The sequence below is a fragment of the Felis catus genome, chromosome A1, assembly GCF_018350175.1.
Source record: "Felis catus isolate Fca126 chromosome A1, F.catus_Fca126_mat1.0, whole genome shotgun sequence".
NCBI classification, from domain to species: Eukaryota; Metazoa; Chordata; class Mammalia; order Carnivora; family Felidae; genus Felis; species Felis catus.
The window spans coordinates 96,174,747-96,199,799 of NC_058368.1; the positions used below are offsets into that span (position 1 = coordinate 96,174,747).

At 40.2% G+C, this 25,053-nt stretch overlaps 1 long non-coding RNA gene across 3 annotated transcripts in view; it reads left to right on the forward strand.

Moving 5' to 3' along the window:
• LOC123385481 overlaps nucleotides 1-25,053 on the forward strand; it is a 242,849-nt gene that overhangs the window by 133,620 nt on the left and 84,176 nt on the right. For all 3 annotated transcript variants that reach the window (XR_006598090.1, XR_006598078.1, XR_006598082.1), the window contains one exon: nucleotides 9,630-9,814. This is a non-coding gene — a long non-coding RNA (uncharacterized LOC123385481). The remainder of the gene's footprint in view (nucleotides 1-9,629; nucleotides 9,815-25,053) is intronic.

Consider the following 25,053-nt stretch of genomic DNA (forward strand, 5'->3'; position numbering starts at 1 on the left):
AAAAAAAAAAAAAAACAAACCAAAACAAAATCCAAGTGAGCTGCTAAACCCTTAAGGATTTCTCTGTCACAGATTCTCCAAATCTCTATTCAGAATTTGGCAAGATATAACATGTAAACAGTAAATTACCTATGTCTGAATTTTTTTTTTTGGGCAGAGTCTGTCTAAAGGAAAGTAGTTTGATCTTTTCTGGGTCTGGCTGTTGAAATTTCAAATGTGAAAAGTAGCTCACTTTGTTCCCCTACTAAATATTGCTGGATATAGAAAGACTAATTAGCGGAGAGAAAATAAAGCCAAAAAAAAATGTTTAAAATGGCCTCTAGAAAGAAAGTATCCAGAATGACTGCATTCTTGCCAAGGAAGAATTTGACAAATTAAAGAATTTCTATACTTGATAGGCATATTAAACTAATTATAATAATTTGTTTGTAAATACTGTCTTCATCATGTCATACGTGTTTACCTTACTGGCACTGTTCATACTATCTAATTCACAAGACTGATCATCCCCTCTATTCTCAGCTCTACACATCAACACACAGAATGGTGACTGCAGAGTTAAAGTCTGAGGATAGACTTATCGAGAATTAAAATGCAGTTACGAGAAACTGTCATCATGCACCCGGGAATTTCTAGAACAGTGATTTGAAATGCTCATTTCCATTGTTTTTCAAAGAATATTAACAATCAACAGAGCTGACATTGGATCAAAAAATAAAACACGATTTCTGTGGTTATATTTTTAGATAGAGATTAATAGAGATAGATATGAAAATGGGCATAAATAGATACTGTGTGTTCTGGAAGAGTATTTTATTCACTGGGCTTTATACCTGTTAGGTGGTTGGAGTTGCGATTAGTGAAGCATGGAGCTGTGTTTGTCATAGAGACATAAGAGGGGTACTGAGGCACCATGGCATCCGCAACAACACCAACAACAACAACAACAAACAATTCAGAATAATTGTAGGGGTTATCAGAGCACATATCTGCCAACAGTTCTCCAGGAACAGCTTAGTAAGAAAGACTCAACTCATTATCAGTTAGGCAAAACCCCTGTGAACTTTCACTTTATATTAACTAATTTTAAAAGAAATAAAACTAACATTGTATGTATTTTTGTGTAGCAGAGGTCATTGCTGATGGAATAATGGTCCTGTTGTAAGGTAGCCTGAGTTCCCTAGGATGATCTCCTAAATATGTTCATGTCCAGACAGCCCTTTCCATGGAGAAGGCTGGACCAGCATGGTGAAGGCTGAGTATACTCTTCTCCCTTGGCTCATGACTCTAGATATGACCAGCATCCATACAAGGGTATAGGAGGTCATCAAAATATTAGAGGCTGATCAAAATTGGTCAAGTGAAAGAACTGAAATCAAAAGCAACCTGAGTATGTATATAAATTAGAAGATTGATGGTTTACCTGTTTGTTTCCTTTTCCCAGACCTTGGGGCAATAACGTCTCCTAAAATTGCATATCCCACTTACCAGCATCCCTCATGGAGCTCTGAAACATTGCTATTTCCCTTTTCTTAAAAAATAAACAGACAAGTTCTGCTTATTCCATAAAAACTCCTGCAGTTAATGTCTTTTACAAGTTTATTGAAAGATACTCTCTTTCAAAATGCCTGATAATCGTGGAAATATGTATATGGGGTGGGTATGAGTGTTCACACACGTGCATAACAGAACAGTGAACAGGAAACTCATAACCATGCTTACTTCTGGAGAGTCTGTTAAATGATGGAAGTAACAGCACAGTAGCTGGTAATTAGCTGCTTTTTTGGTTCAGATGAGTATCCCCTTACCTTACTAGTCCTCACTTGTCCCTCTTCCAACCAGGTCTTTTGAAGATCCCAGCAATGGAGGGTTGGCCCCTTTAGCATAGTAGGGGGCTCCAAAGGAGCCCCAAAGTTTGGCCAGCTTCAGATTTCCTCATCTGTGCCTTCATTTTCCTTTTCTTAGATAATTTGTAGATCACCCCTGGGCCTGCTGTGTTATTTGCGGCTTTATTTTGGGGGTGCTTATTGTATTAGGAATTGAACAGAAAACAAATAAAAGGTGAGAAAGAGGATGAAAAGACAGGGGGATAATTGAACTGAGCATTCCTCTGTGTTTCTGATAGTTCTTTCCAAGCGTCCTGACTTATCATACCATAGGCTTTAGTTCATTTTTTCTCTTCTACTTCTAACTGGGGCCCAGCCGGGAAATTTATCCTACATGTTTTCCTGGAAGACATAATCCTCACTGACATTATCAATACTGGGAGCACTGCCCAGGGAGTGAGATTCAATATTAATTATTATTACTTATCGACCATTGACTGCGTACTCTGGATTCCTTAAAACACAGGAGACAAGATCTCTGGCCTGAGGGTGTGCATAAAGCTTCAATTAGTGAGACAAGAGAATTGAGCTGATACACGGGTAGGAGAGTCTGAGATGGTATTTCCTCTGCTGGCTGCCTAGTTATTTCTCATCACATAAGATTAAAACGTTGGCCAGGTCACGATTAATCTTGCTAGAGATCTCGGTCAAAGAGTTTATGAGCTTATTGTTGTTTTTAACTTTTATTACATGTTTGGTTAGTTTTAAAGCCTGTCTACATCCTTACTTATAGGCAGCTTTTGTTTGTTTGTTTTTATATGAAATTTATTATCAAATTGGTTTCCATACAACACCCAATGCTCATCCCAACAGGTGCTTTTGACATGATGCTATTGGAGGAATGCTAAATGATCTTTTTTCCTACCGTATTTCCAATAAAAAAAAAAAGGCAGCTTTTGTTTTTAGCTACGTTTCAAAGAATATGCTAAAAATTTGGATATATTTTTAAATGTTCACTAATTGTAAAAACAAACTTTTGGTATAAGGGTAAGAGTTTTTAAGTGTAAGAACATAATAAGCATTTTCAAATGGGAGGGATTAAAAAAAAAAGCCAGATCCTTCTTAGGAAGAAAACTCTCGTTTCGTTACTGGGCATATTTCGGTGTGAAGAAGTGAATTTCCTCCCTTGGCCAGCACTCTGGTAATCGTCCCTGAGGAGAGGTTGTAATTTACAGTGTTCTGCCTGTGGACATAAATGGAAATCTAGAAGTTTGTATCCAGAAACTGGGGTGCCTAAAGACTGAGATACTTTATATTTGGAAATCAAGAGACATGTAAGGAAAAGAGGAAAGTCCCACCAAAGGACTAGAGGCTGGGGGCCCAGCTGAAGGACAAGTGCATCAAGTCATTCTCCCAGGCAAGGAATAGCTAAGTTTTTCAGGACAATGATACCTGATATTCTATTTTAAGCCTTCTGGATGTCGTTGTAGTTTTCTCTACTAACCCACATTGTGAGTAAAGTCTGTTACATTCACCTGGTACAGATGACACTCCGATAGAATGAACAGAAGCGTGATAAGTAGAACATTTGCTCAAAGCTGTCCCAGGCTAATCTGCAGAATATGTTTGACTTACCCTGAGAAGGACTCAGTGTTTCTGAGTCCACTGTTTCTTCCAAGGTGAATGGGGTCACATGAGAAGGCATGTGGATCACCTTGGGGACTTGGGAGTGGCCCCTGGCTGACGGCCAGTGAGGAAACTGGGACCTTAGTCCTATATCCACAAAGAACTGAATTCTGCATAAATGAGTTTAAACTTGGATTCTTTCCCAGAGATTCCACATAATAGCTGAGTCCAGCCAACACCTTGATTTCAGTCTTGATCATGAATCTACTCAAGCTCATTGGGATCTACAAAATTTGAGCTAATGAACGGATATTGAGTCAAGCTGCTAAGGTTGTGCTAACGCGTTACACAGAAATAGAAAGCTAATATAAATCCTACTAATCATGGGCCAAAAGGAGTGGGCATAGCAAAGGAATCACAAGATATAAGAGAGCATTGGGGCCCTAGGTGGCTCAGTGAGTTAGGTATCCAACTCACGATTTTGACTCAGGTCATGATCTTACAGGTTTGTGAGTTCGAGGCCCACAGTGGGCTCCTCATGCGGACACTGTGGAGCCCGTTTGGGATTCTCTCTCTCTCTCTCTCTCTCTCTCTCTCTCTCTCTCTGCCCCTCCCATACACGCTTTCTCTCTCATTTTCTTCTTCAAAATAAATAAATAAAAGGGAGAGAGAGAGGAGAGCCTAAACAGAAAATAAAATCCACATAAAAGATTGGCTGGTAGGTAAGCTGCCGCAGGGCTCAAGGTTTCCCACAGTAGACTGGATGCTCATGCTTTCACTTTACATTTTAAATGAATATGAACACCCGATTCCCCAGATTTTGGGGAACATTTTGTGGTAAAGATATAAAATTATTTGGGCGCCTGGGTGGCTCAGTCGGTTGAGCATCCGACTTTGGCTCAGGTCAGATCTCACGGTTTGTGGGTTCGAGCCCTGCATCTAGCTCTGTGCTGACAGCTCAGAGCCTGGATCCTGCTTCGGATTCTGTGTCTCCCTCTCTGTCTGCTCCTAACCCACTCGCATTCTGTCTCTGTATCTCTCAAAAATAAATAAACATTAAACAAATTTTAAAAAATATAAAATTATTGCCCCTACTTTGTGAAAGAATTGGCGAGTAGGAGATTTCAGTGAGCTGGACCAGGAGGGAAGGTGGAAATTTCTTAGCTTGGGTGAATACATAAAATTATACTTATCCTACTTTAAAGTAATCCGTTTTTTTCTAGATAGATCCTAGGAAGTTATAAGGGTATAAACTATCAACCATCTCGTATTTCAGAGGCAGCAGAGATCAGATGTCTTATTCTATGGTCTTGAAGATATTAGCAAGTAAATCTGGATAAAAGCATGTTCTTGACTATGGTGATATTATTTGTGGAATTGAATGACATTAAATTAAGATGGGAATATCAAAGGTCAGAATACACAGACTCGTGTGTATGTATAGGTGTAGATTTGGATATAGATATAGGTATAATAGATATAGATATAGATATAGATATAGATATAGATATAGATATAGATATAGATATAGATATAGATAGATATAGAGGGAGAATATATATACAAACATTTTCTAAAGACTACCAATTAAATGCGGAAAACTGATCACACATACTTACTGCTAATCTCATCACAAATCCTACTAAAATGCAGGTTAAAGGATTTGGGGAAAGCAGAAACCTGAAAGTACAAAGGAAACAGGAGAGGCAAATTCAACAACACAAACTGGAAACCAGACAACACTTGGGTAAATGGTTCTTGACCTAAGAGTGCTGCTAAAGACCTGAGAAAACTGGGGGCACCTGGGTGGCTCAGGCCTCCCACTCTTGACTCCCACTCAGGTCATGAACTCACAGTTTGTGGGTTCGAGCCCTCGTCAGGCTCTGTGCTGACAGCATGAAGCCTGCTTGGGATTCTCTCTCTTCTCTCTCTCCCCCTCTGGCTCTGCCTCCCCCTCTCTCTGTTAAAAATCTCCCCTAGAGATGGGGGAGGCCATCTCCAGGCACATTCATGATTTAACACCTTGGGAAAGCTTGAAAATTGAAGGCATATTACAGCTGATAGTAGGGAAGCAGGTGATGCTGAAAACAGTTGTACTGTTTTAGTATCTCCTAGATTATTTGCCACTCTCTGTAGAGTTGCTTACTCTTCTTTACTCTTCATGGCCAAAGACCGAAAATTTACTTCTTCGAGATGAACAGAGGCACTTCAATCCCAGAAACACTAGCTACAGCTGAGGAGGGGATATCTTATTGAAACCAGGGAGATTGAGCCCAAGACAATATAGTAACTGGCAACGTGTTAGGTCTCCTTCTTTTGCTAGACTCTGAATATAGGCAGCTGAGTTGAGAGGTCTGAGAGGTGATGAGGGCAGGGGTTGAAAGAATTGGCCTGCTGCCTGTTTTTATAAAGTTTTATTGCAACATAGGCACTACCTTCGTTTATGTATTTTTTTATGGCTGCTTTTGTGCTACAACAGCAGAATTGTATGGTTATACCCAATACTTCTGTAGCTTATGAAGCATAACATATTTGCTATCTGGCCTTTTACAGAGAAAGTTTGCTAACCTCTGGACTAAAGACTTTTTAAGGAAACTGACTGGGACACGAGAAAAAAAATCTATAGATTTAGAGTTTCCAAATGAAATGGCTCTGCAAGTTTACCATAAAAAAAGACCACCAATTAACAAAGCCAACCTATGCAAATACAGTTTATAAACATCTTGGCAACGCTTGACTTCCCATTACATATAAAAGAACAGTCAAGGATTACCAGGGGTTTAAACAAAGCATCTGACATGAAATACAAAGATGAGGGAAAATAAAAAAGTGAAAGAAATCACGATAGAGTCAATGAAAATAGGAAAAGAAAACTCAAAACAGAAAACCAAAATAAAAATATACATACATATGTGTGTATATACACATATATGATTATACGATAAACTAAATATATATAAACTTATATGTAAGCTGTATATACTATATATGTGGATCTCATTAGAAACTAAACTGATAGTTTGATAGATACCAAAGAGAAAGTGGGGCTATATAAAAAGAGCACTGAGATCAGAAAAGCTTTCTTAAAAATGAATATACAATAGCAGAAAGAAGATCAGAAGAAATTCTGGACAATAAAGTTCTTAAAAATCTAGAAAGTAGAACAACAAGGGAAGGAAGATGTCAAATAACGAGTTCTAGACATTTCCTAAAACAGAAATACTAATGTTTCCAGATTGAGAAATGCCACCATTGCCTAGGGCTCTTATACAACAGCTGATAATCCACAAGCTTTTCAAACTGAGCAGAATTTACATAATACAGTTTGGAAGAAGCACTAAAATATAGCCAATTGAACCAGTTTTAGTTTTTTTTTTTTTCAACTTTTTTTTTTTTAATTTATTTTTGGGACAGAGAGAGACAGAGCATGAACGGCGGAGGGGCAGAGAGAGAGGGAGACACAGAATCGGAAACAGGCTCCAGGCTCTGAGCCATCAGCCCAGAGCCTGACGCCGGGCTCGAACTCATGGACCGCGAGATCGTGACCTGGCTGAAGTCGGACGCTTAACCGACTGCACCACCCAGGCGCCGCGAACCAGTTTTAGTTCTAGTAATCTGATGTGTATGTGTGTGTGTGTGTGTGTGTGTGTGTGTGTGTGTGTGTGTGTATAATGCTTCTATAGATGTATATGAGTTTATATGTAGAATATAATCAGTTAATATATTATAAAATTTTATAAATTATACCTGTAAGTGCATGTGTGTGTGTGTGTGTGTGTGTGTGTGTGTGTGTGTGTATATATATATATATATATATATATATAAATTACATAAATACATACATATAAAATTTTGCAAAGTTTTAAAGACTAGAAATTACATATAAAATTCCGGATTCGTGGCTTCAATTGAACCATCAGGAGACTTTGCCACATAAAGATCCTTATACGTGGCAATAATCAACTAGAACAAAAGAAAGGTTTTGCCCTCTAAATAGAGTGTATGCTCTCTACTTTGCCGTAGTTTCTGCCACTGTCTAGTGTATCACAAATGAACCACCTTGTTCATTTATGGCACTGTCTTGTCTCCTGTAGATCTTTATATTGGAAACCCCTGGTTTGTGCCTACTCCATGAAAACATCTCTGGCTATTCCATTCACTTGAGATCCCTGCTTCTGGATGCTCCTGTAAATTTCTTACTTGCTTCTCTTTCATTCTTTATATTAACAGCAAAACAAACAAATGAATACAGTCTATAACCAAAAGCGACATTAGATGTCTTTATCCCCTAATGCGTTTTAAACCCCTTCAGAGTTTGGATGAAGTGTCATTTGATGTTTTTCCTCCCAAGGACCTTAGCACAGTAAAGCACCTGTATTCAGCAAACATTTTTTCAAGAGGGTGAATGAGTAGATAATTAAGTTTCCCCAGAATGTATTTTCAATAGGTTCAATTTATCATTTCCGTTAAAATGGCAAATACAGAAGTATAGCTCAAGAGAGAGGGCCATACATAAGAATCATTTGGAATTTTCAGTTATGTAGATACCAAAAATTTTGTATTTTGCCCTTCATATCTAAATAAATTTGGTATTCGTCAAACTGTATTTGGTTGTCTCATCTGCACATGTGTTTTCCTCATCTTTTCTGCAATTATCTTAATGGAATCCTTACTTGGACCCTCACACCTCTAGCCATATGGAAATAAGTTGTTATTTGATATGACCTTGTATCATTACTTCAGCCTCTTAAGACACTTTTGTATTCAAAGCGCAAAAACCTGTCTTCATTAGTGGTAGAGTGATTTGTTCAAGGGCAGGGAGTTATTGAATCTCACAGTTAACCTGTTAAACCCAAATTGCTTAGAAGATCGTAAATTTGGAGGCATTGCTCTTCTCTTTAAGTTGGATAAAACAGAGTTTCGTCTCATGGACTCTTGATCTCAGGTTTGTTTGAATGGTTTAAGCACCTGGCTCCAGGGGATTAGACAGAATGAACTAATATTCAATAAATTGGCTAACTAAAATGTAGCTTTTCAAACAGAATAAAAATTGACTAATGGATGACTTTTGAAATTACAGCATAACTCTCGATAGGAAGCCCTAAGTTTCTTCTTTATCATTGGATTTCGGAGAAGAGAGGCATAAATGGTCTCTCTGCTCCTTAAAATTGGGCCTTCACTCAACCTTCTGAATACTCTTGCTTTTGTATTCTTGTTTTGTATTCTTGAGCTCTGGGGGGGGGGGGAAATGAATGATAAGCTCATCAAGAGAATTAAAGTGCAGTGGTTGCATATTAGTCTAATGGAATTGTCAAGTCTCATTAATAATAGGAATGTATCATTTGCAATCAATCAGCTATTCATTGATAGCAACAGCAACGCTGTCTTCATTTTTTTTTTTTTTTTAAATACCATTAAGTTAGACTGGGATTCTTTCTACATGTTTTATAATTCTTTTACAAACCATTTTAAAATTACTGTCATTTTTACTTTTTTGGAAGAGTTCATCTCTGTCATATCGATGTGACTGGGAAAGAATCAGATTAAGTTAAAAGATTTGGTTTGGCTGATTTATTCACCACTAAGTGGTTTCTTCTTTTCCTTGGTAAATCAGACAGTAATGTCCTAGTTTGAAGGTAGAGGCATTTTATATGGCTCATTACATGTGTGTGTAAAGAATTAAAAATGAGCCAGTTGGACTGATGGTAGCCTGAGCACAGGCAGGGAAATATGTTAAATTGGGGGCTAAAGGTTAACTTTGTGACTCCCCTTGACTTGTGAAAATTTCTGCTAAGCCAGCGAGACTGAGTCTAATCTGCTTTCTACTCTAGTGACTTTTTAAGAATCTCAAGCCAAGAAATAGCCTTTTCCTTTCCAGCAGAACAGGAAAAATGTACAAGTTTCAAGAAGAAAGTGAAAACTGATGGCTTTCAAAATACTGGAAAAAGTAAAATATAAGTATTTTTGATACTTGCATACCTATTGTTTTAAATATAATTTTAGAAATAGGTAAAGGTTTCTGGTATCATTCACCAGGTTTCTTTGTGCAAAACCAAAGTATATGGTCTCAGTCTCATTATGCAAACCATTAATTTTTAAAAATTCAACAGATTCTGTTATTTACAGCTAGTGGACTTCTTAGCACACATCTAAATGATACATTTTATTTTATTTTAGGTAAATTTTTATTGAAGCATCATGTACCAATGGAAAAGCACCCAGATCATAATTATACAGCTTATTCTGTATAATTACATGCACAGTGAGCCTACCCATGTAACCAGTACCCAGATTTAGAGGTGGGACATTCCAAACAACCTGAAATCATCCCCTATCTCCTCTCAGGACCTATCCTCTGAAAGGTAACTAACATCTTGAATTCTAATACATACATGATTTCTTTTGTTGTTTCTCAAAGTACGGTTGTACTCTTTTGGTTTTATCTCTCCGTTATATTTTTAAATTTGTCCATGTTATTGGCTGAAGCAACAGTGTGTTTGATCTAATCATGTATTGCATCCCATTGGATGAAGTATTTGAGTTCTCCGTGGAGGCTATGATAAGTAATATTCTATTGGCATGATTAAATATGTCTTTCTGTTGAGCATGCGTCTGGGCCTGACATCACTAGGTTAAATGATAAGCTTAGACTCAGCTTGGTGGATGTTGCCAAAATCATTTTCAAGGTGATTTTTCCCAGTCTTTATTCCCCCTAACAGTGTATGAGGGTTCCAGCTGTGCTTTTACCTTGTCAACACTTGGTATTGTCCATCTTTTCATTTCAGCCATTCCTCTAGCAGAATAGATGTATCACATTGTGATCTAATTTGCTTTCCTCTAGTGACTAATTAAGCATCTTTTGTAATGTTTATTTGCTAGATTGGTGGGCATTCCTTTTTTTTTTTTTTAATGTTTATTTTTGAGAGCGACAGACAGAGTGTGAGCAGGGGATGGGGCAGAGAGAGAGAGAGAGAGAAAGGGAGACACAGAATCAAGCAGTCTCCAGACTTTCAGCTGTCAGCCCAGAGCCCATTGTGGAGCTCAAACTCAGAGACTGTGAGATAATGACCTGAGCTGAAGTCGATGCTTAACTGACTGGGCCACCCAGGTGCCCCTAGGTTGGTTGGTATTCTTAAGGGTGTGAACAAACTCAAATGTCTTCTAAATCAGTTGTTAACATTAGGGCTCAGAATGCTGAGAATGAGACCACTCTAGTGGATCTGAAGCCTCCATGCCCTTGGGAATAAAATTGTTAGACAAAAACATTTCGCTTTAGCTCCGCCAGTTTCATCATACCTGTACTGGAAGTCTTGGACAAGTAGATTTTGTCAGGGTAAAGAGAGATTGGGTAGATAGAAAAGATATCTAAGGGAGCTAAAGAAAAAAATGTCATGGCATTTATAATTTTCCTATTGTGGGAAGTAGGTTTAACCTCAAAAACTCCTGTCAAACAGACTGAAAATGTTTATATCATAACCCTGCTCACCCAGAATTAAGACTGAGGAAAGTGTGATGGAACACAGTCCTTCCCTGCATTCTTGGGTTCACATTGAGGGAAACAGACCCCCGCACTTACCTGCTAACACTGCTGTGAAGGAACTCAAAACCAGTGCACATGCAAATACTTACAGCTTCCAAAAAAATAGCGGGGACCCTAAAACAAGAAAACGGCAACCACTGATGAGCAGTAATGGATGATAGTAGCAAGGGCCACACAGGGAAGAAATAGAAACTCTTCTCCAGGTCACGCTCATTTTGACACCTTAGAAGGTACTTAGCAAAGGGTGTCTAGGGAGCTTTATGAGACCAAAGCTGTATAGGACTTAATGTCTCTACCTGAACGGAATAGATCAGGTTGCGGGGGCAGTTAGTGGAAGTGAATGTGTCCTTTAGACAAATTATCTTTGCTCTCTTCTTAAATACAGGCAATCCCAAGTGGCCTAAGTGAAGGCATATCTAAGACAGAGTAAATTAAGAAAGAAGAAAGGGAAAGAGAGATCATTGGGACAAGTTATTTGGAAAGCAAAGAGAGAGAACTAATTAGCCCGTATATATTGAACGTGTTTTGTGTTCAGTGCTCGGGAGTAAAGCATCTATTTGAGATGAGGTTTACAAGCCTGGAGACAAAAATCAGCAGGGCAGGATTAATTCCACTCAGCAATCCTTGGAGGCATCCTATGGCCCCTGAGGCCCCATTGATGACATCATGCAAAAGGAGCCACAAGGTGCACTCTACTTGGTCTTGGTCAACCCAGAATATTCTATGAAGCCAATATGAACAGATAGATAGGGCCATTGGAGTAAAGTTCTCTTTTCTTTCAAAATCAGACATTCTAATACATTTTCCATCCATTGTGTCTTGCGAATGGATCTTTGCCTTTTGGCATTTTGAGAGATACAGCTTCTCTCCTGCCATGTCCACCTTCTTTGTTCCCCTCTTTGCCACACCCTTCTCCATTTATCTTTTTAAAGAGACACGCCTCTCTCCATGTATTTTACAGGGGAGTCTGGGTGGGAGAAAGGGCTATTTTTCCCATTGGCATGCAGTTGGGCATTTGTGGCCTGCCGCAGTTAAGACCGTGTGTCAATTATTGAATTGTATATCAGTCTTTCTTAATGTGATCCCCACATAAAACTGTCCACCCAAACGTACACATTTATATTTTTTATTTTATAGCCAGGGAATAAGGGTCTTTCAGCTCTGAAGTAACAACCGGCAGATTGTGGTTGCTGCCTGCCTCCTGAATAGTTTATTGAGAGCATAGTTAAATTAACATGAGCTTTGTCATAACACTCCATCTTTGGAACAGGATTCATGATTTGGCTGACATTCCGCCCCCCCCCCCCCCGCCCCTTATTCCACGGTTAGATGTATTTTCATTCTATGAAGCTCAGCATTGGCCTCACTCAATTAGTAACTTGGACATGCCGTCTTACCTATTTTTTTTTTTTTTAAGAATTCAGGCTTGAGGAATAAACTTGCAGGTCTAATGAAAGATTTCATGGTGTTCAAGTTGGTAAGTCTCTCAACACGTTATATAAAAGAAAGAGGCTACCACGTTCTATTTGTGAGGAAGCTCGACCAGCAGGACAGTCCACCTGTCTTTCTGAAGTGGTATATCTCTCATCTTCCATCCTGCCCCTAGGAACTCTAACTTCATTTATTTTGTTCTACCTATGCAGATAAAAAAGTGCAGGGATGGAAAAAGGAAATCTCTTGTGGTCTCAGAGAAGTATTGCCAAGTTGGAGGGCAGGTTAGCCCTTGGAAGTTTATTTGTTGGGTCACGTGGAGTCTGCACGCTAAAGAATTACTCTGCTGAGGGGCGCCTGGGTGGCTCAGTGGGTTAAGCGTCTGGCATTGGCTCAGGTTATGATCTCATGGTTCATGAGTTTGAGCCCCGCATCGGGCTCTGTGCTGACAGCTCAGAGCCTGGAGCCTGCTTCGGATTCTGTGTCTCCCTCTCTCTCTGCCCCTCCTCCGCTTGCACTCTGTCTCTTTCTCTCTCAGAAATAAATACACATTAAAAAATAAATAAATAAATTACTCTGCTTGTTTTGATCCATAGAAATCACTATTCTTTGAAGAGCAGGACACCCTGAAACATCTACCCAGAAGTTGTACTTTCTGGGCTTTCATAGATGGGCACGTTTGGTTCCTTCTCTCCTATTCTCAACTCACTTCTCCAAAAAAGAGTGTAATTAAGCATTAGCTTCTGGGCTACCATTTCTGTTCAGGATGTCAGTAAAGATCAATGGGCAACACCAAGGCATAAGTCCAGGTTTCATGAATACATTTCCCCCAACCATGAAATTCAAATACGTTCATCTGAGTGCCTCATAGAAAGCTAGAGCCAGAAGCCTCCCAAATACAATTGCAGAGAATAGCTTCAGCAGGGAAATAATGGTCTGGCAGATACAGCTCTCCATGAGGGGTAAGTGACAGCATCGTGAAGCTGGAATTGGGGCTCATTACAGGAAATTGGGAGCATTTGTCTCAGACTCTACCACCCTGAGACCCCAGGCTTCCTGAGGGAAAGAGTCCAAATGAATACATCTGGGACATAATAAGCCAAACCACAGAGATTTTGTGCTGAGAAACAGAAAGCAGCAAGGCTGGAAGAGTGCCAAGGTTACAGTAAGGCATGAGCATATCATATAATATGGATGTCCGAGATGAAATATGGACATGCCCATGTGATGAACGGCATATGGCCAGAACAGAAAGCACGTCTGCCCTTTGACTTGAAGTTCCAGGCCTCTACACATGGGAGACATTTATGTGAAGGGAAAAGTGCTCAAGAATGGAAAGGAAAGTCATTGAGAAGTTGATTTTGATGGAAAGATTACTCAGGTTAAATAGGCTGCCTGTTACGGACAAGAAGGTAGAGAAAGGGTTAAATGAGACCTTGAAGAATGCGTTCTGTATAATCCTGATACCTAGCAGAGTTCCAGGCACATAGTTAGTGTTCAGTAAATATCCGTTAAATGAATGAATAGCTTTCAAGGATAAATTTTACTACATTAAAAAAAAAAAAGGAGTCATGGTTCTCTAGAAAAATGTACAACCGCAAGTTATTTTTAGTGCCCTCCTCTAGAGGATTGATAAGTAATTTAAAGAGGGCAGACTCAGCTTATTATCTCTAAACAAGAGACAAATCTTATGTACTTTTCTAACACACAAAGGGAAAGTGAACTTCCTCGTGATGTCGCTTCCAACATCGTCTTGGATGAGAGACATTCCAGGCCTATGCTTAAGCCCCTTCAGTTGTGTTAGAACAGTCATAGACCAAAGCAGGAGCTTTTTGTATGGTATAGATCATAGACTCTTCAAATGAAATGCAAACTATGAAAGCTTGCACCCCACACGCCACCCAGAACCTTCTTATTCCTCATACTTGGATGTCTAAAGGAAACTTAAATTGCACTTCACCATCTCTATGAGGATTTTTGGCTTTGCCTTGGCTTTGCTGAATAACTTCAGCAGTGGAATTATACCGTAAATCTCGGCTGATTTTTAAATAGCCAAAATGTATTCACTCTATGGCTGCAAACATTTCATGTGGCATGCATTTGATCAAAACTTTAATAAAACGCAAGAAAAGATATATGTTTCCCATATGGGAAGTTGGAAGTGAAATGGTAATGCTATGGCTCAACAATGCCATGTTTAAATCGTTGTCCCTGGTAAAATTAATCCAGAGTTCTAGCCCTGGAGAGGAGATCAAAGGGAAAATTAGGGAAACTGGGCCCATCTCTGGCAGAACACCAGCAGCTAAAATGAAAAAGGAATAACTTGTATCAGACGATCGGGATGTATGAGTACTGAAGATTACTCAAAGGTCCATTCAATAGTTCTTCTTTTAACACAGTTCAAATGGTCTCCGCAGATGCATGCATGTTGTCCACAGAGCTTTTGGACGTGGTGATAGAGTCTGTCTTGTGGCCTCCCCTGCTCCCTCTGGCTAGCATTAAGCAGTAAGTGTAAGAAGATGTGAAGTAGATGCCTGGAAAATACGCTTACCAGCCTCGGGATGGGCTGCCATGCCACTGGATCACCTTCTGCTTCTAAGTAGTGACGTAGAGTCCTTTGTGGTTGGTATTAGTTTCCTATTGGGTGGGGCTATCCTTGACTCCACATCCAAGATGGGCCATCAGATGCAATTTTTACCATGCTCAATTCCTGTCGATGCAAGGTACTTTTTAAGTGTTGAGTCATCATGATGTGCAATTATGAACTTATTGGGATAACATGCAGGCAGTGTAACCAGAAGAGGCACACACCTAACACCATTTCTAAGTCTCAAAATAAAGGGAAGTCAGGTGGGCCCTCTCCTGGTTTATAGCACCCACTTTCTTTGTTTTTTTAATAGATTTTTTTTTCATGTTAACTTATTTTTGAGAGAGAGAGAGACAGAGTATGAGCAGGAGAGGGACAGAGAGAGAGGGAGACACAGAATCTGAAGTGAACTCCAGGTTCTGAGCTGTCAGCACAGAGCCCGATGCAGGGTTCGAACCCACAGCCCGTGAGGTCATGACCTGAGTGGAAGTCGGACACCTAACTGACTGAGCCACCCAGGTGCCCCGCTCCCACCTTCTGTTGTATGCGGCACAGGGTAGTTTCAAGCTAAGCCCCTCTCATATGACTCTTCCCTTTGAGAAGTTAGCAGCGAAGCCCCAGCCACAAACCCTGGGTCTCTCTCAAGCCTAGCTTCCTGGCTTTCTCTACAGTATTTGTCTATGTGTTCCCATTCCAGGGTAGTCAATTGCCCCACCTCCCCCCTTCTCTCTGAACCTCCTATCCCCATCCCTTCCGTTAGTGTATATCTCCCACCAAATTCTGCCTTCAGACCACTTTTCTTCTCCCTTCTGGTGCCTCATCACTCATCCCACCTGTTATGTCAATAACTATGCCTTTTACTTGTAAGGGCCCATGGGCCATGTCTCCATGAACCATCTCAAATCTGACCTGGTCTACAGCTAAGCCTCCACTTTCTTCTTATATATGCTATTCTGCTTTTGCTCCCCATAATCCTTGGAGAGACCGGGACACAAACTACTGGTTCTTAGAGTCCTTCCTACAGCAGTTCTCCATTACAAACCGAATGTTAAGTTTTGTAAGGTAGGAAGGAAGGAGAACTTACTTCCTTAGTGTATTTTACACATACCCCTTTATTTTCTCCTACTGCTAATAACGATCTAATTAAGAACTGTCTTCTCTCCATTGGGACCAATATCAGTAAGAGGATGTTTTGTACTACAATTCCTTATTCGAATTCATTGTGTGCAATAGTGAGGCAAATATGGTTAAAGCACACCTCTGATTAAAAGGTCCCTAATCACATAAATTTTAGTTGTTTTCAAATAATTCTTTAAAATTTTTTTTTACATGTATTGATTTTTGGGAGACAGAGAGAGACAGAGCACAAGTGGGGGAGGGGCAGAGAAGGAATGAGACACAGAATCCGAAGCGGGCTCCAGGCCCTGAGCTGTCAGCACAGACAGAGCCTGACACGGGGCTCGAACTCACAACCCATGAGAGCATGACCTGAACTGAAGTCGGACGCCTAACCGACTGAGCCACCCAGGAGCCCCCCAAATAATTCTTGAGTAAGTAAAATGTAGGAAACGTGAGGAAGATTAATTCCAAAGCAGAGGGCATTGGGTTAGATAAGAAGAAGAGTGGAGGAAGTCTTAAAGAGTAATAGCAAATATTTTCCCTAAATAAACAGGAGGACTCTGGATCTGTGGTCAGGTATGACCAAAGGTATCATGCTATCTTTATGATGTGTAAAGAATCATAATGTCCTTGTCTAGATCATTACTGTCCTGTACAACTTCCTTCCTTGAATTCTCAATATCATTCTATAGATGCACATTTATACCATTAACATACTGCTCAACGATGTATTGTGGGATTTGATCAATTTCATGATTGTTGACATAGGTCTGGGAAAACGAGTGAGGAGCCTGTGGCCTGATAAGGCTTAGGGTAGCCTCTGAAAGGCTGAGAAGCTTCTGTCTTGGGCTGAGTCATAAGGAAGGCTCTTCTGATACATTTCTAAACATCACCAGATCTCTTTTGTGTCAGTAATTAGTGACTATCTAGAAAGGAAAGTACTACTTTTAAGGGTTAACAGCCCTTCCCAATCCGTATCAACCAGATTTATTTCTGAAGAAACACTTCGATGCCCCCAAAGCTCTAGAACAAAATTACAGCTTCTTTCTGAAAGATCTCCTTACAGCTAACAGTAAAAATTACAAATAATTTTTCAAATCCAGAGAAAATTCCATTTTCCATTGAGCCTTTCTAAGCCATTAGAAAAGTGTGGTCCTGTACATTTTATAGCATTTTGTCTGAACCTGAGTTAAAATTTATTCTATTATGTCAGGTGTCGAAGTTACCTACTTTTTTTTTAACACATTCTGTATTCATTGATGGATACAATGGAACTTCTGTGTTTTCTTGGGAAGAACATAAAGTACGGAATTAGAAGGATTGAGTTTGAGAAACATCTCTGGCATGTATGAGTTCTGATGGGCTTTGAGTGCAGCCTGTTACTTTTCAGAGATCCACTTTTGCCAACTGCAAAGAACAGTAATAACGATCTTTCCTCAAACACGTGGTTGCAATATCTTTGCTGATCTCTATGCAAGTAGTTGGCAAATGAGAATGTGTTCTGTGAATATTACTTACTAAGCACATTGCACAGCACATCCGACCAGTTATCTTTTACAGATGAGGTCCTCAGTAAATGCTTGCAGAATCAAATTGAATTTCAACCCTCCAAGGTGAAGTGAGAAATGTTTATTCAAACAAAATTTAGAAAATATACTTTATATCCAAAGATGGCTTTTATAGATAAATGATTCCCCAAGAGAATCCAAACTGATGGGAGATTGTATTAGCAGTAGCTCAGTATCTGGAACGTTCTGGTTTGAACTCCAGTCTATCTTCATCATTTTTATTGGGCGTTAGCAAGAAAATAGAACAGAGTCAGTTTTGATAGTATCGCCTTTGGCTCCAAAAGACAGAAAGTTCATGTTTATAAGAGAGAGACAGATAGAAAGTGAATGGGAAAAGATAAATTCACCCCTGCGGAGAGAGACAAAGAATATGTATCTCCACCCTAATGACTACTATAATTGCGCTTGCCTGCTTTCACATGAGTGGGGCGGGTGAACATCCAGAGTAACAAGGAGAAATACTGATTTTGATAAGAAGGAGCAACGTTTTCTGAAATCTGATCAGACCAAGTCAGACCTTAAGTTGGAGGTGAAGAAACAAGGTTGGTTTGGATACTAGATATTCCACACTTCATTTTTATGAGGACCAATAGGATACATGTTCTCTTGTCCCCCCTCTCCAGTAGAGAAACCTGAAACACAGAGAAGGCTTTCTCATTGATGCCTAGGGGGAAATTTTTAACAGGGCCCCATGTGATGTTGCATCTTTGTCTAGGAGAGAAGCATGCATGGCGGGGGGGGGGGGGATATTCTCTACAGAAACCACTGTCTCAACCACATCAGTGACATTTATCTCTCAGGCCTGGGAGGCAACACCCTGGTCACAGACATCAGTGTTCACATGGAGAGGCCAACCGTAGTCTCCTTGGAGACCTTAGGGCTTTTCAGGAAGCGGTCCTTAGGGACTTAGGAAGAGAGAGCCTGAGACCCTGGGAAAAAATAGCACAGTCCTAATAACAGTAATAACAGCGCCTAGCATTTTCTGAATGCTCACTATGTGCCAGGCAATATCTCCCATTTTTTTAAGTTTATTTATTTCTTTTGAGAGAGAGAGAGCACGTGAGGGAGGGGTGGAGAGAGAGAGAATCCCAAGCAGGCTCCCCACAGTCAGACGTGGGGCTCATGCTCACAAACTGTGAGATCAGGACCTGAGCCAGGATCAAGAGTCAGGCGCGTAACCGATTGAGCCCCCTTGGGGCCCCCAATAATATCACTGTTCCCTCACTGAATTCTCACAACACCCCCATGAGGCAGGCGTTCTTATTATCCCAATATTACAGTTCCAGAAATGGAGGCCGAAATTAAATACTTTGTCCATGGTTATGTAAATGATGTCAGTCGATTCCAAAAGTTTGCTCTTAACCATTCAAAACAATGCCTTCTTGCTGCCTTAACTTCATGAGATAACTGAAGCTGGCAAAGTGTTGATGGATGGGCGTGCCAGATAATACACCTGGAAGTGCCTGTAAGCAATCTGATAAGCTTGAGACAGATCTATGTGAACGGGTAGGGAGGTAAGTCCTAATGGACTTTTCACTGCTCACAACCCAAGTTTTCCCAGCCTTTGCTAGCCCAGAAGTGCAAATGCTCATGAGGCTCATGTTCCTCTCAGAAAATTTTCCTTAATTTTCTGCGATCCGGAGATAGAAGGACAAATATTTCTTTTGTGTTTTAGGTTTATGTATTTATTTTCAGATAGAGAGCATGAGCAGGGTAAGGGCAGAGAGAGAGGAAGAGAGAGAATCCCAAGCAGGCTCTGTGCTCTCAGCAAGGAGCCCAGTGCAGGACTTGAACTCATGAACTGTGAGGTCATGACCCGAGCCGAAATCGAGAATCCTACACTTAACCGGCTGAGCCACCCAGGTGCCCCAGAAGGACAAATATTTCTATGTCATTATTTCATTCCAATTTCTTTGTCAGTATCTCATCAAAGCGTCTATCCTGACTGCAAATCTTTCGGTTTCATCTTGGCCTGATTTCTTTTCCTCTGCCCTTCTGTACTGGGTGTGGACAAGTGTATGCTCCAAACAGGTATCAGAGACAAAGGAAGGACAGGATAAATAAGGAAGCCGGAGAAGAAAGGCTGACTTTATAGACTCTGTCCTTGTAATGTTCTGGGACTCCTTACTGATGGGAAGTGTATACAATGAAGTCTGGGTTGTCTTTTGATGGCCCCAGCTTGTCAGAACATTGTTCCTTTTTTATTTTTTTTTTAAATCTAATGTTTATTTTTGAGAGAGAGAGACAGAGAGAGAGACAGAGACAGAGACAGAGAGACAGAGCGAGTGGGGGAGGGGCAGAGAGAGAGGGAGACACAGAATCTGAAGCAGGCTCCAGGCTCTGAGCTGTCAGCACAGCCGCATATCGTTCTTTATCCATGAGTTTTCTCTGCCCCTGAATGGATGAAGTAGCCCTCTGATTTGTGAAAACTGCTTCCCGATCCTTCCTTTCAAATGAATAATGGTTGAAAGCAGTCCTTCTTAAACTGAACCTCTTTATGTCGTGGGCCATGTCGGCAGATGCCCAGTGATGCCTCTGGAACCCCTTCTTGGAATGGTGTTTGCAAATACATAAAATATTCTTCAAAACGTGTGAAGAGAATGTATTAAGAGAATACTATAAAATAATGATTATAAAATTATGTGTAAGAAAAGTATGTTAATAATATTAACATAAAGTATGTTAAAATAGCATAATGGACATCATGGACTTTGAAATATAGTTATAAAATTTTTAAACACATTGGTAATATGTGTCCTTTAATTAGCCCACAAATGTTCTGGCAACAAGTCTAGTAATTACTGTAATTTCTGGATAATGGTGAAGGTAAACCGCATTTTGCCATTTTTGCAACAACCGTAGATAGTAGAAAACACCTGTGCTTTTCTATTGGTGACAAAGTCACCACGGCTGCTAATATCACTACATGTCATGTACATTAGCCATGGAAAATAATACTAAATTTCAGTTGGCGATTAGTGAAAATAAAGATGTACTGTTTCTCCATCCTTGATTTCCCTTCATAGATGCCTTGGGGATTCTTTGGACTCAAGGTTGAGAACACTGAATTAAATGGTGTCCTATAGGTTCTACTGCAGATTTTTAAGCTTATGAATGACAAACTGCTGAATTTTAAATATCGGTTATTAGGTGGGAGATGTTGGAGCCAGCCATTGGTTTCTTCACATTCCTAGGGTACAGGCTACACCCATGTGCATTCCTGAGACTCCTTTTTTTTCTTTCTTTCTTTCTTTCTTTCTTTCTTTTTTTTTGTTGCCATTAGCCATCAAAGCAGCAGAAAATTGCTACTTGCATAGGATAACGCATGGAAAAATTTTGTTATTTAGATTCACATCCCGTTGTGTATCTAGTTAGGAGCCAAGAAGCCAAAGAAAGAAGTCACAGTCCCAGTAATTTTGAATTAGAGAAAGAATATCTTTAAAACATTAAAAAAGGGAAAATTGCTCCTTTATATTAAGTGCTAAAGTGGCCCAAGAGGCAGTAAGAATATTTGAAGTCTTTTTTTCCTTTTTTTGGTTCTTTGGGGGGCTGGTTCTTAGACAATGGCGAGAATGGGGATGTGTATCAGTACCGTGCCTGTGCTATAGCTGGAAGTGGAGTGAAAAAAAGAAAGCTGAGATGCGAAGACACAGCAAGACAGCAGCAGATGTATGTGTGTGTCCATGTATACTCCTGTTTATGCGAAGCCTTTGCCCACTGCCAAAGCCTCTGGGTGCATTTGCATAATGAAAAACAGTAACATAATCAGCAAGCTGGAAAAACAGCAGTAACTAGACGAGGGCCCCACACTTAGTCTTCTGAACATTCTTGAGCAAATGCAGGTTTCTGGTGAACTCCATCAGTCACGACAGCCTGAGCTGATTATTGGGACCTCTCCAGCGCCCTGATAGTCAACGCTCTCTGCTTTTTGAATCAGCATGGATATGGTTCTTCATACTGTGGGAGCTTTGACTAGGAATGTCCTTTCCCATACAGAACTTTCCTGGGGCACCTGGGTGGCTCAGTCAGTTAAGCGTCCGACTTTGCCTCAGGTCACGGTCCCAGGGTTTGTGAGTTCGAGCCTCGCATCGGGCTCTTTGCTCTCAGCGCGTGGAGCCTTCTTGGGATCCTCTGTCTTCTCCTCTCTCTCTCTGCCCTCCCTGTTTGCTCTCTCTCTCTGTCTCTCTCTGTCAAAAATAAACATTTAAAAAATAAAATAACTTTTCTCTAGTGATCTCTAAATTCAGCAGAGCTCTTAAGAAAATAAGTGGCTTCTTTGGTGGGAGAATAAAACAATCCTTGCGTGTTGCTACTGGAAACACTCGGGGGATGCGGCTGTCCAGGAATGGAACAGTTTGTGAGGCGTCCAGGACAGGAGGAATTTCAAAGAACCAGCTGCTGGCATCTACAGCTGGAGCCAGCCAGCCCCTCCTCCTGCCCTCTCCCTCCCCTCCCCCTCTCTGTCTCTGCAACCTCTGGAAGGTTCACTCCTGCTCACTCCACAGTGAGGCTCTAGTGAAGCTTATTTCTACCTGAAATGCTCTGCGCCTTCTTAAAATGTAGACATGGTTCCCAGTCAGGTTCAAAGTTTTCATTGTCTTGGTTTGTTTCTTGGGCTTTCTTGAAGCAGTGCGGACAGAATTCTCAAAGAATTGTTGATGGACGACAGGTCAAGAGGACCAAGTCTCTTCCCCATAGGTTCCCACTTACACACTCCTAAGGGAAAGATGCATGTCCTGTAGGGTGAACAGGGCTCTGAGACAGTAGTGACTTACTGGCTCTCAGAATGGGAACGGGGCTGATCTTCTGTCCACGTGTATTGTAGACACAAATCAGAATGCATGTGTTCTTGCCACAAAGATACATCCTGTTGCTTCTGCTTTCTCTATGCAAAACAGAGTCTGGAACCTGGCTGAGTCAGAGAACAAGAATCCTTAGATGCAAAATAATTAGCCTTGTGAAGTTCCATCTTCATAAATTAGCATGCAAAGGATAGAGATGTTCAGCCTCCGTGGATTGGATGGCTCCCTTTTAGTGAAAACTATTAATTGCCCCAGAAGTATGGTGTGGTGTTGAAAGGGACATTTTCCCCAATGGAGACTGATGATTTGGAAACATTCATTGGCTTTGAGCTTTAAGTTTTCTTTTGCCCTGCTTGCGCTTCTCTGGAGAACGTCACATGTGCTAAGGCATGGTGACATCATACATCAACAGTGCAATATGCGGATTGGATAAACCTGTGGATGGACATAGGGTGAGATGGAGCTCAAAATACACCTAAAGATAGAAAGGTCACTTCTCTCCTGCAGTTTTCCTATAGGGATTGTTATTCTCACTTTCACTCCAGTTTCATCGTTTTTTGTTTTTGTTTTTGTTTTTGTTTGTTTTGTTTGTTTGTTTGTTTGTTCTTTTCCTGCACCACCTTGCAGAAAGGAAGACATTCCCCTATGGAATGCACGCAGCTCATATCCACAATCTTCAGGCTGTTCACTGTCAAGTTCAGCTTCAACTCACATTGCCCCATCCCCCGGTATTTTCTCCTTTCACCATTTATACACAGGCCTCCAACTCCCATTAGATTTTAAGCTCCTGGGAGAGCCAAATCGTATTTTTATTCCTTCTTCTGTAGCTTCCAACTTTGCGTGAACACAGCATTTTGTAATCACTAATCTTTAAATAAACACTTGTTGGGGACAGAACCAGAGGACATTATCGTCAAAAGGGAGCTACGTGACACGGTCGCCGACTGTAAACATATTAATCTCTTTATCTTAATAATATAATTATGTTACGCTTATTAAAATTACATAACATACATCAGATCTGTAATTTTAATGATATCCTCGTGACAAGTTAAAAAGGAGACTATCCAAAGAACGAACGTTAACCACATTCAATAAATGCTGATTTATGTGAGCGTGGCAAGGATTTTGACCCTGGTGTGTTTGAGAAGCAACAGTATAAGGAAAGCAAGGGGTCCGTGACTAACTAACAAGTATTTATTACTTTCAGCGCATTTGAGTGGAGAAAACAAAATGCGGAAGGCAGTTTCAGGGCAAGGAATAGATCCTAGGGCCCTTTTCAAATGATGCTGGGAGTTTGAGCCTGTACATAGTCTAAATTTTGATGTTCTCATCTTTAAAAATCAGGTGATTGGAATAGATGGCATGGTCTGTCCTGGGCCCCTAAGAGCATACATACGAACCTAATGAACGTATTTAAAGATGGTATTTAGAGACCAGCTACATTGTTGTTTTGTCTTTTAAGTAACTACTCTTTGTTCACTCTCAGTTTATACAACATGGCTCTAATCCAATTTGCTGCCAACCACAATATGATCCGTCTTTTTATTATATAGCCCAGAATGTGAGGATAAGCTGATTTGGGGCTCTGGAAAGTCAGGTCTTGGAATGGTATAGCTCCCCTGGTAGTAATTCAGGCACGTTTCGATGTCCTTCCAGAGTATGTGATTGCAGGGGCTTTATATGTTTTTTCTTACCTGCAGAAATTAGAGTTTTAGATAGTATTCTTCTCCTTGTAAGTAACACATTCTTTATAACTATTTTGTGCTTCCATATGTTACTCTTGATGCTTTCTTTCTAAGAGGGACTTGCTGAGCCCGTGCAGCCTTGTTTCATCCAAAAACAACAACAACAATAACAACACAACAACAACAACAACAAAAACAGATTTATATTGCTTCCATGAGCTCTAAAGTAGTACATTTTCTCTAAATAAGACTTGTGGTAGACATATTGAATTATAGACTCAAAGTACATATTTATAGAGCTACCGTGTTACTAGAAGCTCATGCCAAATGCATTTGATGCTAACTAATACAATATTCCCCATTTGGTACAACCTCGCCAGCATATATTTCTACCCGATCCTAATGTGGATATTTGCCGCTTTCCTTTATATATAACTTTCAGAAAATGAGAGTTTTTGAATGAAATTACTTGTATGTGTTTCTTAAGTCTTTTCTTTTTCTCTGACTTTACCTTCCCTAACCATCCACTGTGTGGGATCTATTATTATGAACAATTAGAAAAAGATTCCCTCTTGTTACCAGGTCTGTTTAAACTTAAAAGGAACGGACAATTTTACTTTGTCCCATGCATGAAACTACATGAATTTTAACAGTCTAATATGAAATGTGATTGCTCTAGCAACGCTTGAAACTGGCCTCTGAGGAATGGTATTTGAAGATCTCAGTGGGACATTAATTCAGCCGAAATTATTGTATCTCTCAGGTTAACCCCCCCACTTCCCAGTTTTTCTTTAGTGACATAGTATGACACCATGGATGTGTGTTCACAATCAAATTTACCGTCCTAAGCAGATGACACAGCCCAT